The 17,114-nt window shown below is 44.1% G+C and overlaps 1 protein-coding gene across 1 annotated transcript in view; it reads left to right on the plus strand.

The window, feature by feature from the left end:
• The window catches only part of chst8 (carbohydrate (N-acetylgalactosamine 4-0) sulfotransferase 8), a 108,925-nt gene that overhangs the window by 86,148 nt on the left and 5,663 nt on the right, over positions 1-17,114 (plus strand). The gene's annotated exons all lie outside the window — the stretch shown is intronic.

Raw genomic sequence — 17,114 nt, forward strand, 5'->3', positions numbered from 1 at the left:
GTAACCCAGGGAGCGGACACGTTCAGCTTCACACATTTGCTGTGAGATTCAATTCCGCTCCAATATCCTGGTCTTAATGTCTTAATTTTCTGCACGGTGACTATGTTCTCTGGATTTTTTTTTCTTTTTTCTTGTCTCGGAATATAAATATTTCGGACGTTAATTATCTGAAGCTAATTACAGACAGCTACCGTTAGAGTGAAAAATAAAGTGGAAAAAAAATCAAATGCCAACGTCAGCTCTCGATATCATCTGACGTGTCGGCTCAGCATGAGTGCGACGGCCTTTTCTTTGATGACTTCAAAGGACAGTTGATGGAGTGGTTCCGGTCCAAGCCCTGACTTTCTGTTTTATTCACTTAATCACATTTCCTGGTTCAGTAAAGTTCACATGGATGTTGTTCAACCTGGAGTCTCGGCCAATCACGTGTCGACGCATTTGCGAATCAGGATCAGAGGGAAGAGATCAAGACGATCAATGGCTTCAAAATTAAATCACAGATTTAATCCTGGACATCGATGCCGTTCAAAACAACCCCAGAACTACCTCCACCTGAGCGGCAGCCTTTACTGCCCCCCGTGACCTCTCTGTGGTGATGAGGCACAGGCGTCTGCAGCTGTTCTTCGTGGATGGGAATGTTTATGAATATTTGAAAACCCTTTCAACTTGGCAGGAGGGACAGAAAAAAAAAATAGAGGAACAGCAATCTCTGTGGGCGGCATTTATCTTGCCACATTTCTTAAAAGCCCTTTTGAGCAGGAGTGAGGGGCGTGATGGTGTTCTCTGTGGCAAAATGTCACCCTCACAGAAAGGCACATAGGCCACGCCCACTCCAGGACGGGGATTTGTGGAGACACCTGGCTGCTGTCCTTCCTTTGTCCTTCTTTTTCATCTGTCAACACATCATCTTTTTTTTTTTCCCCAACAAAGGCGACGATCCTGGAGGTCGTGAATCCCGACTTTAAATAAGGCGGCAGACGACCTCCTGTACATTCACTGCTCTCTGTACACACACATTTATTCTTATCCCACGCAAGAGCTGCAAAGAGAAGCAAACGGTGCCGTGGCACCAGCAGACTGAGGATTGGAAGAATCACCCACACACACAGAGAGGAGGCTGCTGTCGGAGGTCGGGCTGATCTGCCCCTCGACCTGTCACTCCAGACACCGTGGAAACACAGCTGGCCTTTTCCATTACTGCTCTCCGCAGAACGTGAACTTTGAAGGGGTTGTGATCTTCATCTCATCTCGGCGATACTTTTGTCAGATTTTATGAGTCTACGAAGTACAGGTGTACTGGTCTACGAGTTCTTAGCACTGTTGTGGTTGTGGTGTTGTTACAGGGTGGTGCAGGTAACATTGTTCATCCAGAGAACGCCCTCATTCAAACGCAGATGGTTCTCGGCCTTGGAGCGATTACTGCATCCTGATTCCCTGGAGTACTGTTTAACACCACTGTTGTTTGACCGACTTGTCATTAATACCGTTTCAATAACATCCGTGTCTGTGTCTGTCGCTAAGAAAATACAGACGGGGAATTAATTTATTGAGTGCTCGCTTAAGGTTGTCCTCGATATACAAATATTGAATTCATGTTGTATTAGTTGATTGATTGATTAAACGGGGAATTAATTTATTGAGTTAACGGATAAATAGGTGTTAAAAGGTAACGCACAGCGAGACCAAATATATCTTTTTTTTTTCAATGTGAAATTTATGAAAGAATGACAAAAAAAATAACCTTAAGAAAGAGAGAAACGTCAGTACTGTTGTTTATATCCGTCTGGAAACCTGAGATAGATGAGAGTTTCAAGAAATGATTCATCCCTCACAGGTTTAACACTGACTTTTTTGTGGATCCAAAGTCTTGTTTTATCTTTTTTTTTTTTTTTTTTGGCCGGTGTCTGGCAGAAGGAGACCCTGCGGCCCAGCAGTCAACGCCAACTGACAGCATCTAATGGCGTGTCTGTGATTTGTCTACATTTGGTTTCTCGTTTGTTTAGCGCGTCCTTCCGTGCGGCAGACGGGCCCACGTTTGGACCTGTGGGAAATACTTGTTAAGACGACGCTCGGCGTCTGCCGTCATTGTCTTAGAGGAGCTCGTACCACTGGAACCGCGGGTTGAACACAGCTGGTTTATTGGCTACATTACAGCACAGATGTTGGAGCCCCCCCCCATCCCCCCCCCCCCCCAACATTCTAACATAGTCTGTTAACATGGATTTTGGCTCATGAAAGCTGTTTTTTTTTAAAAAGTATTTTTTGGAAAGGAGAGAGAATGTGTTGTTGTAGCGGTAAAAAAAAAAGAAATAAAAAAGTCGCTGCCATTTTTTTAGATGTGCCTGACACAGCCGGTGTGCTGCGGAGGTTTGACATGTTTTAGTAGCTGGGATTTAGAATTTTAAAAAAACGTTCACTGTTAGCAAACACTTCACAATGACTAAGATACATTGAGTCACACCGGGTTCTGTCACATCCTCCTTGGGAAATCGTTATTTACGCAGGAATGGGAGAAACGCCCAGAAGGTAATACTCCTAAATCCCTGATAGAGTCAAAACACACATGTAATATTTAATTAAAAACTCGTTACACACAGCGTTCACAGTCAAAGAAATCACTGATGTTCTGACAATACTGAGAAACGTGGGGCGATTCCACAGATACTGTTTGCGGGAATTAATCCTTATAAAAAAAAAAACAGTTTAAGTCTGATTCTCAGACTCTTTCTCTCTGTTTTTGATCGTTGTAGAATTTAAAAGTACGGGAGTGCGTGTCCTCATTCATCCCGTCTGAGTGAGTCTGCCTGTACAGCAGACATCATCAGGCTGGAATTCAATATTCAAATGATGCAGCTCATGTTTCATCCAAATTCCATAACCTTCAAATGATAGAAACACTCAACGGGAGGCGCCGTTCCACGCTGTCAGGCGGCACAATTACTGCACCTCACCGTAGGGGATGAAGGGAATTACCCAGCAGAAAGAACACTGAACACTGAACACTTCCTGTTTCCTCCATCACCTGCCCTGAACACAGATGAGTTGATTTTCAACAACCATTCAAACCTTTTTTTGCTTTATACAACATCATTTTGTCAAAATTCGAGCGTCAAGTTGTGAAGACGATGAAGAAGATGAAGAAGATGAATGGGTGTAGAACAGGTGTCTCAAACCCATGTGAGCCTAGGGGGCGCTACAGCAATCATCATCGCATATTATCAATGTCAAGGTCATTGGATCAAATAATAACAGGCGGGGGGTGGGGGGGTGCTGTTGTTATTTCCGTGTTTCAGTTCATGCGAGAACACAGGGGGGCAGTGTTTCCCAAACCCATATTTTCACAAACCTTTGTCACAAACCTTCGCGACCCGAGTCAGTAGACGTTATTCATAAACTACCAGGAAACATGATGCGAGACGACGCCCCCAAAAATAATAATTTTGTGACCTACATGTGGGTCGCGACCCAGTCTTTGGGAAACAATGGCGTTACCTTCTTTATGTTCTTTTACACTATTTTTTAAAATATAAAAACAACAAAGACATTTCTCTACATTTCCGATTACTGTGAATGTCAACACTTTTTTAAGCAGTTTTTCTATATGAAAATTTTCAGTGGAATTCTGTCTGTTCTGTCCAATCCAAGGACGGAGGTTTCAGGTAAAAATTAGTGTTTAAAAAGAAATGATGTTTCCTCTTGAAACACGTGATTTGTGTGATTTGGAAATTTGGACAAAATATATTTTAACTCTAAAAATAACTAGGAGTTCAAATTCGACTCTTTAATATCAAATCTACAACACAGACATTTGATGGAAACGTTCTAGTAAATTCTTCTCCCAACAAGGAAACAGGTTAGGGGTCAGGGTTTCACTTCCTGTAACCCGGCTGCCAACGGTGAAGAAGACCGACTCCGTCTCTCACTTTTATAAACTTCCTTGTTTTCCTTTCCTGAAATGAACGTAGTGTGATATTATGTGTCTGCGGTGGTTGGGCGTCGTTTATTCATTACCTGGCCGATCCCTGTCAGGCTGAAGCACAGAGCCGTCAGGCACTCACTCCAGCAGAGGCTGTAATAAGGTTTTAAGTGGCTGTCATTAATAACGCTGCGCTGACACCACGCAAAGTGGATCCAGCTCGGTCTGAGGTTTGTTGACGGCCACCATTAGGGGCAGCGCGGCGGCTGAGACGCCGGGCGGTTTCTGTTGTCGCGTCTTTGTCCAAACACGAGGCTGTGTTTCCTGTGAGCTCCAGTTTGAGCTGTGGTTTTGTCCCGCACCAGTCTGTCAGTCAGGAGGACTCTGTTGTTCACGCACACCTAAAAAATAACTCTGAGGTTTAAGTATAAATCTAAAATCTGGCCCTGAAGTGGCCCACGGGTCGGGAGTTTAACACCCCTGCCTTTGGGGAATAAAAGATCGCTGAAAAAAAAACAAACTGCCAACTGTCTGAAATGTTGCTCTACTGTAACAATAACACGTTTTCCAGCCTGGTTCACTGATGACACCTGGGAAATTATGGAGCCAACGTGCTAGTGCTAATGCTCATGAGTGCATCATGCTGTGTTTACTACATGTTTTTTACATAGTTTTTGGTCCTGTCCTGCTCTTTTTTTTAAACTTTTTAATGATATTCTTTAAGTTTTCATGAGATCAGATCAGGTCTGTTCTCTCCACACTGCCCACCTCTTCTCTCTGGCCTATTTTATTGGTCCATTCCTCGTGTCATTTATCGACCTCTGGTAGGGTCTCTGTTTGTTTCTCCACGTCCTTATTCTGCCTCTCCTTTTATTCTCGTCGTCTTGTTGCCTTCCACCCAAGGCCCACCAGGGTTTTGGATCTCGCTGTTGATGCTCCACAAATTGCTAAAAGCGTATATATATATATTTGCTACATAAGACCATTGTCAGCCGCTGAGCAAGGCACTAAGTTCAAAGTGAGCGCCATTCAATAACACACAGCTCCCACAGAGCGGGCGCTTTCACAACGCTCCAGTGACTAAAACCGCGCTGGTCCGCAGCCCTCATCAGTGGAAGGCTCTTTTCTACCAACATCAGAGCTGTCAGCCGACTCACCCGCCGAGGTTAGACGCTGGACGTGTTTGGCAGGCCGGTCTCTGAGCACAGAACACACACAGAGAAAGATCCAGAAATGAAGGCGAAGCAGAGCCGCAGCTCGGCCTTCTTTTACTTTCTGTATTGTGAGAATTTCACCACCGCTGTGAAGAGAGAGAAATAAAAATGAGGCTCAACTTCTGGGTCAGAACAGAAACAGTTTAGAGTTTCAGCTTCGACCTCAGATGACTGACGTCCGACTTAAAACTTTGTGAACACGCTGATCAGAAGACAAGACAGTCGGGCGATTCTTTCTCTCCCGTCCTTGTTGTGAGGCAACGCAGCCGGATGTCAATATATCATTTAACACATGTATAAACATATATTTGTAATATACAACACATCGGTTCCGTTTGGCTTTTTTTTGTCTTTTTTGAGCTGATAAACCAGGAGAAACAAAAATGTCAACGGTTGCCGATGGTGTCGATGTCTTATCAGAACCGTGGTTTCTCTCTGTCCTTGTTGTTGCTGTGAAGTTGCTAAAGTTGCTCTTTTTTTTTCTTTTTCTTAATTATTCCAGAAGACTCTCTCCAAATCCACCTTAACACGACAGTGAATTCTGATTTTTTTTAAAGCGAACAGCAACAGCGTCTCTTTCTGGAAGGTTGACTCTTAATTATCTTGTTTACACCAACACTTTTAGTGAGTGAAAAAAAGAAGCATTATTTCTACTATTCATTCCAGTGTGTGTGTGTGTGTGTGTGTGTGTGTGTGTGTGTGTGTGGACACAGCAGTTACATCAGTACTGGACGCACCGCTGACTTACTTTCAGGGCGTCGGTGTTTACAGAGCGAATCAGGGAGCAGGAAATAAATGAATGCTCATCACATGGTGGCGCTCACGCCCCGAGCCTCCGGAGTGTTTGCAGCGACTCCGCTGCCGAGATGCTTGACTGGGGGCTGACTGGTTTTGCATTTAAAAGTAAATAGTAGTTTAATCTTTTGGCACTTTCTCCTCTGCTGCTGCACAAAGTGTGGGAGGAATAAAATAAAAAATAAAAAATATATAAAAACACCGGAATATATTAAAGAAAAGTTTAAAACTGAAGAGTAGAAAATGTTCTTACTTCGTACTTTTAAAAACTTCAGAAAAATCAACCCGTGGTTTATTACTGAACTACAAGCTAGAACTGATGTTTAAACCTGTTTTGTTTTTGCGTTTTCTTCAACTTCCTCTGATCAATTCAGGCTCTGAGTTTGTGGTCACACTTCATTGGCTGCTTCATCTCCTCCTTCCTTCGCACTTTCCACTAAAAAAAATCGACTGCACTGAGAGGTAATGAATCGATGAGGTCAGTGCGCTGAAGTGCGTTTTATTTTCACCTCAGAGCAACAACTCAATAGCGCCACCTTCTCTTTAATTGAAAAGAGAAAAAGATCTTGTTCCGTACAGGTTTTCGTACACAGATAACCACATTTTTATACAGATATTATAAATCCGACTCTTAAGGAGTTGGTTATTACGACTCCTGATCTCAAACCTGCCTTAAATCCACTTTAAAGGAGCAGAGAGAGAAAAGAAAACAAGCCTTGTTTGCCAAGTGTTTGCGGTGCTTGTAAATGACTGTACTCATTAAAAGTCTTTGTGAAAAGTGACTCCAGGCTAAGAATATTTCGGCTGCCTCGGTGTCTGGCTGCCAAGCATTGTATTAAAGGGCGGCCAGATGGTTTGAGAGGGGGGGGGGTGAAGGAAGCCTTCTATGTCAATCTGGAGAAACCAGCTCTCAGTAGAGGAGGTGGTTTGAGACACAACATTTCATCCCCCCCCTTTAATGTCATCCTGAGTTCTCTCCCCAAAAAAATTCAACCCCCCTCCCTGAAAACAAGAAAAATAATCTGTCCTCCTTAGAACAGGTTGTGTTTCACCACACCTCTAGCTCCCCCTTTCTGCAACAAACCTTGTTACAGGTATGCTGCCCCCTGTAGGCTAACTACCAGAACTTCCCAGTAGTCAGTCAGAATTGAAGACGCCTCTTGGAGGAAGAGGTGAAACGTCTTCAAAAAAAAACCTACTTCATCCAGTTGCCCACGATGTAACTATTTTTGGAACAAACATAACTCATAACTCAAAACTCATAACTCAAAACTCAAAATTCAAAACTCAAAACTCAAAATTCAAAACTCATAGCTCATAACTCATAACCCAGGCATTGGTCAATTTTGGGTTTTTTGAGGACCAGGAGCTATGAGACACTTCCTGTCATCACTCAGTCTGTATTTTCTGCTCTTTTCATTTCCAAAATCACAAGTACTTTTTTTCAACACCCTCCCCCTCTCCCCCCATTTCTCTCCCTCCCTCTCACATATGCACTCGTGCATAGATACACATTCACCTTCCTGTCCATCTCCTGGATCTCTAACAGTCGCGGTCCGTTGCCCGCCCTCCCAAAGGTAACACAGGTGAGTGGAGAGAAAGTAGGGCACGGCCTCAGACCGCTGAGCCTCAGTCCTACCACGTACTTGTTCTGTGGAGACACAGTCAGACCGTTTTCTTTCTTCTTTTTTTTTCTCTTAAAGTTTGGGCTAAATGATAACAGACCCAACACTGGTGAAAGATAGAAAAGTTCGAAGTAACGTGTCTCTGTTCTAGCCTGTCTTGGAGGCGTTGAAGGAACCGATCTAAAGAGTGTTCTTGACACCCAGTGACTCACTGACAGGCGTTTTGCATTTCGTCTTTATTTTTTTTAGGAATTTCTTTTAGAGTGCTGCGAAAAAAAGGAAACCACTCTTTATTTTATTTAAGGCTGTGGAAAAGTCAGAGGCAGATTTATAATTTGAACAATGGGAACACGAAGAGGCCAATTACACTGATTTCCCTTTTATTTCTACTATCATTATTGTTATAATAATTATTGTTTTTAAACACTACGGTAAAATTACAGTCTGTCATGACGATGATGAGCCCGGGAGTTTGACAGGAAATGTTCAGTCGCTTTGGTTCTGTTTGTAGCATTTAGTTTAAAAAAAAAACATGATTTATTTTCTTTAAAAAAAACTCTTGGAAGATCTCAGTATTTTTTTTTTTTTTTTTTTTTTTTGCACAAACCCAAGGACAAAACGGTTGTTCCATTTCTCTTATTGGTTCAGTGGTTCCCAAAGTGGGGGGCAGGGCCCCTTTAGGGTGCGTGAAGTTAACAGAGTTGGAATTAATTCCATTTTTTTGTTTTGGTACCACAGTTTGAAATTGTTTTGATTTTTAATGAATTAAATCATTTTTGTTGCTTTAACGTGAGGTTTAGTTTAGACTCGTGTAAAATTCTGTTTCCAAGTCGAATCCATTAAAAGCCATGAAATGTCAGCGGAGCTCCTCGACGCAAAACTGTCATTAATGAGTGACTAACAGGTGTGTGTGTGTGTGTACGTGTGTGTGTGTGAGTGTGTTTTCAAAGCTGAATGGCCACAGCTCCAGGTTTTTTATCTGTTTGAATGATCTAAATCACTCTGGGTGTTTAACCAGGCATTAACACAGGTGCAACACTCAACAAATCTGCCCACCACTCAGATCCTGCAGGGCAAACACTAACCTCAAGTACGTAGGTACACACACTGACTGTGGCCACGCACACACATACAAAAGCCCACACATAACATTAACTTGAACCTGATTGTAGTGCACAGTCACACAGCAGCAGCAGCAGCAGTAACAGCAGCAGCAGCAGTAACAGCAGCAGCAGTAACAGCAGCAGCAGCAGCAGCAGCAGCAACAGCAACAGCAACAGCAGCAGTAACAGCAGCGGCAGCAGTGTTAGCAGCAGCAGTAACAGCAGCAGCAGCAGCAATAACAGCAGCAGCAGTAGCAGCAGCAGCAGCAGCAGTAACAGTAGCAGCAGTAACAGCAGCAGTAACAGCAACAGCAACAGCAGCAGCAGCAGCAGCAGCAGCAACAGCAACAGCAACAGCAGCAGTAACAGCAGCGGCAGCAGTGTTAGCAGCAGCAGTAACAGCAGCAGCAGTGTTAGCAGCAGCAGCAGTGGAGGCGTTCCACAGCGAGGCACAGAAACACAGTAATGGATAATGACAGGGTTTGACAACAGGAGAGTGAGCTGAGTCACTCTGGGCTCAACAAGCGATGAATAAAAGAAGTGGAGCGCTGTCTGTGTGTCCCCGACCGACTGGATTTCCTTTGATATCACACTATTCCTGCCAGTCTCCCTTGGTAATCCTGCTCATTACTCCCGGCTGTTCCCGTATTCTGAGATTGGCAGCAGTGTCCAGAACGACGGCAGAACAAAAAGTCATTTTCTCTGCCTGTCCAGAGTCTGGGAGCAGCCGTCCCTCCAGACTTTTATTTCTACTTCGACTTCTTCTTCTTCTTCTTCTTCCATTGGCTGAGGCACAGACACATGTGAAATTAACATATCTCAGCGTTGGTCTCTTCTGTCTAAGTGTCTTTAGAAATCGACGTGCCGTGTATCTATTTCTCATCTTTTGATAAACGACGATGAAGGAAACCACGGAGAAATTCTTCCTGTTTGTCATCAGACGTTGGACTCGTAGGGAAGATTTTTCCTCATTGGAATCCATGGGGCCTCAAACACTGTTCTGTGTAAAGACCCAATTAAAAAGTCCTGGGAGAGGAGGCGCTGATGTACACGGCATGTTTTGGTTAGTGCTGTTGGAGCGTGGCTGTTGAGACGGGTGAATTACAGGCTGGGTTTTTTTTTTTTTAACACAGGACGATGAGTGAAAGACAGAAAGACCGGCAGGAATCTCTCACTCTGTGTCTGTGTTTGTCTCCTGGGTTAGATCTGATTTAAGACAGCGAAGAAAAAAAAAAATGTTTTTGCTGCAGTGTTGCTGCTTCTTTGGCACGATGTTCACAAGGGGCAACATTTGAGACGAGGCTCGGACACAAACTGACAAAAGGTCAAACGTCTCGTTTGTCAGTCCTGGTTCCCGTCTCCTCTCCGGCTCCACGAGGGTTAAACGTTGATCTCACTCTCCGTCAGTGTCACAATGATACATAAATGCTATTCCAATTATTCTGCATCCTCTGTGCTCGCTGTCAAATTACCGGTGCTGCTGGTGGAGCATGGCTCTCGCTGCTACCGTCTGACACCGTCTCTGACAGAGAGAGGAGAGTGAAACGCCTTAATGAGCTTCAGACGGGGTCTCGCCAGACCTGGAGAGACCCCTGAAGTCTTGGAGGCACAAAAAAATAAATGGGTTTGTTTCACAGTAGCAACATTAAAAACATGCAGGTATAATTATTGAAAAGAAAACCGTGATAAATGACTTTATTTGTGCTGAAACTCGTCCTCCATAATTGGAAGCTAGCATCACATACACTGCAGCAAAACAAGCTGTCTTTTCTAAACCAAACCTCGGCTCCGGGAACAGCCACCAGACGTGTCGTTCCAGGCACAAGAGAGTGTCAGTTTCACTGTAATCGAACACACAGACGCTGATTTTTTTTTTTTTTTTTTTAATTCTCAGCATTTAACAGAGACATAAAATATTCCGTGGCCTCCTGCCCAAACCTTGATATTTACAAGTCAAATGTGACCCGATCCTTCTTCAGCAACTTCTACCCTTCTACAGCCATACCAGGATTATACACAACTCTCCAGCAGCTGAAGCTGAAAACTTCTTCACCCTAAAACCTCTTCAAATTCTAATGCAGCGCAGATGGAAAAAGCTTTAATGGTCGGTGGAAAAAGACTGGACAGAGACGTTCAGGGAGCAGCTGACTGGAGGGACCTTAATGTCAGAGAGGTTTTTCACCAAAACCTGGTTTGCGTTATCCAAAGTTTCAGTCTTGTACCATTTTGCTCGTTGGAACCACAGGCCAAGAGGTTTTTCTTCCTCCGCTGCAGCTCCGAGATCAACGTCCTCTCCAAACATTTAGACAATTCTGGAAAGATGTTTTTCTTTTCCTTAGCTCTGAGATCATGGCCCGTATCTGGTTGTAAACACTCACACAAACCACTTTCTGGGAAATCTTACTCAATAACTGATGACAGGAAAGTCTGGTGAACGTCAAACAGACTTTTTACATAATCACAGATTCTCTGTACGCCGCTGTGGTCGTGTTGTTGTCATGATGTGGTTAGAGAGTGAAACGCAGTAGGTGATTGGCCTAAGACGCCCAGAGTAGAAGGAGAGAGAGAGGAGGTGAAGGAGGAGAATCACAGCAGAAGCAGAAACCTGACTGGATAATAATATTTTTCTGGCTTCTTGAAATAGAGACACATGGAAGAGTGAACCCAGGTTCAGCGCCGCCCCACTCATAATGCATCAAGGACAGAAAATCGTTGAGTGAAGCTATTAACACCGCAGTGTCAATGAGGCTCAGCGTAGCTTCAATCATATATTACTCTCAGATAGATTATCTGTACTGGAGCCAATAAAGGCTTCTTTTTTTTTAAAAAAAAAGCACAATGTTTGGGAACGGACCATTTGTTCAGGATAAAGACGTCCTCGTGCCAGGACTGGGAAATATATAATAAAAACCTGTGGAGGAGTGAACGCTAGACGGTGAGATCTCCATGTTCTTAGAGTCCGTGTGATGAACTGACGTGAACTCCAGTCGGAGCAGGAAGTCATTGATCTGCCAGTGTGCGGAGAGAGCCCTACAACTATTCTCTTAGCATTCAGTCACGGTGCCTGTGTTTGATTCACGTCTGGACTCATGATCCCCTGCTGTAATCAGCCGCGCTTTGACGGGAGAACAACGGGTGAAAATGAAAATGAAAAGTCAGTCAGTGAACAATGATGGATCAGCATAACAACGTAATAACAAACAGAGCTCAACACGAGGAGAGCTGACCAAAGACACGGCACTGCTAGTTCACTAGCATCAGGCTAATATGAAACGGTTCCAGACTGTGGGAACCAAAAGGACCCAGATGTTTGAGAACGTGATGGAGCTTGGCTGGGTTTTTAAACTCTCTGATTTGCTCTGAGGGTGAATTCGGTGCCGGTGTGTTTTTTTTCAGTACGGTGGTTTTTATTTCCCCCCTCGGTGCCGCCTCGACTGAATCTACCTTCACCTCGGCAACAGAAGCCGTCCACGAAAAACAAAATGACCATCTTCAACCTACTGTAGCAGCAAGTTGTGTTTAGAGACAAAGTCAACCATCCATACAACATGTCTGGAGCAGAGTGTATTTCAAAGCTTGAATATATATTTCTATAGAAATATATATTTTCTATCTATTTTCTATATATTTCTTATCTGTAGATATAAACAATGTTTATTTCAGTAGATATAAACAATAAAAAATAAGTTAATTTTTTTTCTGCAGCGTGTGAGTCTGTTTCGTCCTCCATCGACTGCAGACAGGTGATAATCTTTTTCTTATTTGTCACCGGCTGCAACGGAGCTAATTAAAATGCCAAGAGAAAAGATGTCTTAATATTAGCGCCAGGCAACGCAGCCACAAACAGCTCCCAGACATAAGTCACTGATGGAGATGATAGTGAGGCATTATGGGTACGAGAAAGACAGCAGTAAAACCATGGCTTTAATTAAAAAAAGAAAAAAAAAACTAGTCATCTTCAGAGTCCCCTCTACAAACTAGAGTAGAACTTTACACCAAAACTGAGTAGTACTCCTGACTTTATATGTAGTACTCTCTCTTTAAATACTTCAACCTTCTGTAACGTGTTACGTTCCCACACATGGACCGAGAGAAGAACGTTGTCGTCCCTTTGATTCCCGTGTTCACGCCGCCCTGGTGCCACGGCCATCTTTAAAGTGTGTCTGAAGTCTCTGGTTTCAGCAGCCAGTCACATCTCTCCTCTTATGTCACCACGATCTTACATCATCAACGTCTTCTTCTTCTTCTTCTTCATGTCCCCCTGAATTCTTCTTCTTCTTCTTCTTCTTCATGTCCCGCTGAAACCTCCAGGGGCAGTGTGGAGCGATCGAGTCTGTACATTTAATTGTGTAAAATCTGAAAACTCGGTTTTTCGGTTCACATCTTTTTGCGATCTCAAAAGTTCGGTACTGCGGCGTTTCGACCAGTGACGCGCCAAAAACAACGCATCGATCTGTACGTAGCGTACGCCGTGCCAATTATATTCTCCAGAACTTTCTCTGAGCCCAGATGATTCTCTTGACCCCAGACTCACTGCTGACCTCTGTTGACAAATTCGTCATCACAAAAATCCTCACACAGTGAAGTGACTGTGAAACCAGGACGCCTTCCACAACACACACCCCCACATGACTCTGTTACCATGGTAATCAACCCTGGGAAATCTGTGCATCTCCTGACCTCAAATGTGTCCAAACTAGAAGGGAGTTGGAGACGATGCCGTGTTTTTTATAATAAATTGTAATAAGAGTGATTGTGTGGTATTTCAGGCCCCCTGTTCGGTGGTTTCCATCCGTGTGGTTCATTATTTTCTCTCCTGCTGCGTTCGGTGCCTGGTGTTAGCAGCAGGAAAGGAGAATGTTGAAAATCGGAACACTTTATTGCCCTGCAGAGGTGGTTTCATTCATCATGCTTCTTTTTTTCCTCCGTATAAAGGACATCACATCTCACCATCCTGTGACTGAAAAAAAAAATCCCATTGAGTCGCTCTCACCATTTTACATGCATTATTCAAATATCCAGTCCGCTGCAAAAGTTTTAGGCAATTATGGGAAAAGGCTGTAAAGTCAGAAATTGGATTTTGTGATAGTCGCTTTCTTTATGTTTCTCCCTCTTTTTCATCAGGTTTAATTCAAAACAGGTGTTCTCACCTGTAGTAGGTATTAATTAATATAGTTTAATAGTTTATCTTAACTATTGACAGAACAGTTTGTGGTTTTCCCTTTGCCTTTTACACCGGCTTTAATTCGTATAAATCAGTGATTTCCAACTGCTGTACCATCAGAGACCACCGGGGTGCCTTGAAAAAATATATCCAATTTCAGTAAATTGGTCTGAAAATAATTATTTATTTATTGCAAAGCATTCATCTGCAGCTGAGAAATAAAATCTTCCACTAGGGGGAAGCAGACAGCTATAAAACTAAAGAGAGAGAGAGAGAGAGAGAGAGAGAGAGAGAGAGAGCTCTGTCAAAGACAAAGCACAAACTCCTGTAAAATGAAATAAGGTTGTAATTGGGGAACAAGCCAAGAACAGAAATGTCACCTATTTGTAGAAGCTGTCAACACCCACGAGGCAGCAACAATGGAACAGTTCTGTCACCTGCCACCAGGGGATGACACTACAACTGTGATATTCCATGACCTTTGACGGCGACAAGGATTTTCATACTTCACATCCTCCGGTGTTCAGACTAAAACTGGAAATCCACCAGAACAAAGACAATTATTATAAGCGGGAAAACTGTTTTTCCTGCCGCCTGATTGGCTCTCCAGCTGATAGGTGCGGTGGTGGCACCGTATCTGAGCTCCAGTACACTTTGATCAAGCTCTAACCTGGAGGCAGAGATAAAGACGTGGCCGACAGAACTCCGTTTGACTGTCAGCCAACCCAGCAGGCTGGAAATCTGGACACCGGCGTCTGCACTGGCACTGCAGACTCTTCCTGCAGTCAAAACAAAAATGAAATCTGTAGGGCAGTGTTGTGTTTTTATCTGGTATCCACTGCCCCCAAGTGGCCAGAGATAAGAGGTCAGTTATAGCTGCATACTTCAAAGAAACGTCTGCGTCTGAAACCCATTGGTTCAAAACGTCTGATGTGTTCAGTGTGTGATAAAAACAAGAGTAAAAACGTAGTAGCATTGAGCTAATATGTCTGTTAGCAACAGTAAACGCCTTAAACGCCTCTGTTCTTGAACCTCCCTCCCTCCTTTCCTCCCTCTCTTCTAATAAACTACACCACGGTGCCACGAGCCCTGGATTCCCACACAGATCTGGGTGGAGGAGGAGCCTAAGGAGCAGGTGTGGGGGTGTTTGTTGGTGGTGGAGAAGGGAGGGCAGCTGGTTTGGGTCACAGCGGCTCTGTGCGCTGAATGACTAATGAATAATGGCGTTATCGTGGTGCAGACCAACGGCTCAGTACGAGCAGCAGGTTGGAGGAGGACGTGGAGTCGTCCGGCCCTCGCCCTCGCCCTCGACCCCTGAACCCTGAACCCCCCCCCGACTGAAAATGACTGTTTTATAGGCAAAGCGCGGAGGCTGCGATCCTTCACTTGACGAGCTGCTGATATTTCACGCAGCTTTTCAAGGATGTGGTTTTTTTTTTGTTTGTTTGTCTTTGCTGTGGCTGTGTTGATCAAGAGTCTCTGAGAGCAGTCGCTGACGGTAGATCCATAATGATGTGCATGATGTCGCTCATTTGACGTGACCCCTCGGGTCATCTGCATGAATATTCAGGAGCTTTCTCAGGATGAGGAGTTCCAAGGATCCTAAATCCACCAGTAACTACTGCAGGAAATGTTTCAAATTCAACACAAGTCGATTGACTATAACACTTTATGGCCTCCGCTGTAATTATATTTACTAAAGTATCATTTGGAAGTTCTTATGTTCTACACGGGATTCCGAGGACGAGTCTTCTTTATCTGACAGGATAAAAATCCCCGTCTTGTAATTTATCCGTGTTTTCACTGCACAGCAGTAAAAAAAGAAAATCAATACCCTAGTTATGCTGAACAAAATTGACTGAGTGTGAAATTGCAATCAAACAGCGACTATTACCCTCAGCCAGAGAGATACTGAGGAGATAAACGATGTTTACAAATCCCACTGAAGTTCACTTTACGTTGTTATCATAATTGTCTCGGCGAATCCTCGTTTGTTCCTCCACCGAAATGTAAATTTTGTACTTGTATCTCCTCCTGATCTGGGGAGAATTCAGAGATTCTAAGGCGAGGCCACGTCCGGTGTAAGTAAATAAGGACGATCGTAGCGACACGGTCTCAGTGCATCCAGTTCCCATCAAATCCAGAGATTCTGAAAATGTGTCATTTACTGTATTTGTGTTCCCATCAAATCCTGAGATTCTGAAATCTCAGGATTTCCCCCCTCAACCACCTGAAAAAGTTCAGTAACAGTTCAGTAAGTCAGACTCTGGATAAGAAGTAAAAAAATATCCTATGAAAAACACATGCTCTCGGTTTTTCATCAGGGGGCGCCGCAGCCAAAGTAATTTGTGTAATGATTTGGCTGAATGTTTACATGCCCTTCATGATGCAACCCAGTCAGGGATATCAGGTCTGGGTGGTATTGTACCTGGAGCCCTCTAGTGGCAGGCATGAGTACTGCATAGTTCTTACCCATATGAACATTTAAATAATAATGGTTAATAATGGTCGAAGCCGACACATTTTTCCTGTTTTAAGTTGGACTGTGTGTGGGGTCGGGGAGTCAGGATGAAAAATGTTAGTGGAGACGTCGACAACTGTGACAAATGTGTAACAACAGGCTGACAACAGTCAACGCCTCCCAGAATGAACCAATTAATTCTGCGGGGATTTCAATTACGGCCATGATTGGGTTTTCAAGATCAATAACAAAGTGTGTATCCTGACAGGACGGTCCGGCCTCCGCGCTGCTCACACACACACACACACTCACAGTTGGCCGTGGCTAATCTTGGGTTTGGCTGTGATTTTTCTCTCTGCCATGGCATAAATATTTATGTGTCTCCACCTGATATCGGTGATGGATATCCCGACACGACGTGTTATTAGGGTCAGGCCGTCACATGGCTCCGCTGCAGCACCGTGGTTTCACCGGTATCTTATTCAGAGGAATGAAGACACACAGCGCCACACAGAGGCGCCGACCCCTCCCCTGCATACTAATGTAACACAACGTAGCATCTGGCTAACACGTCGTCGCCGTCGTCTCCTCGGCGCGGGGTGTGTGTGTGTGTGTGTGTGTGTGTGTGTGTGTGTGTGTGTTAGGGCTCTGCAGATCTCATCACTTAGAGAAGGTTGTAGCCTGCAACAACAGCCCCTCCCTGTTACCCCGGCGCAGGTTCCTATCACTTCCACTCTTCAATTGGAAGTGACAGGTCACTCAAGCAGAGGTGTTGCCACCCCCCCCACCCCCCAGTGCTGTCAGCCTGATTACATATCAGCTGTATGGGGGACGTG

This window comes from Cynoglossus semilaevis, chromosome 5 (assembly GCF_000523025.1).
Source record: "Cynoglossus semilaevis isolate Cse_v1.0 chromosome 5, Cse_v1.0, whole genome shotgun sequence".
In the NCBI taxonomy this organism is placed as follows: domain Eukaryota; kingdom Metazoa; phylum Chordata; class Actinopteri; order Pleuronectiformes; family Cynoglossidae; genus Cynoglossus; species Cynoglossus semilaevis.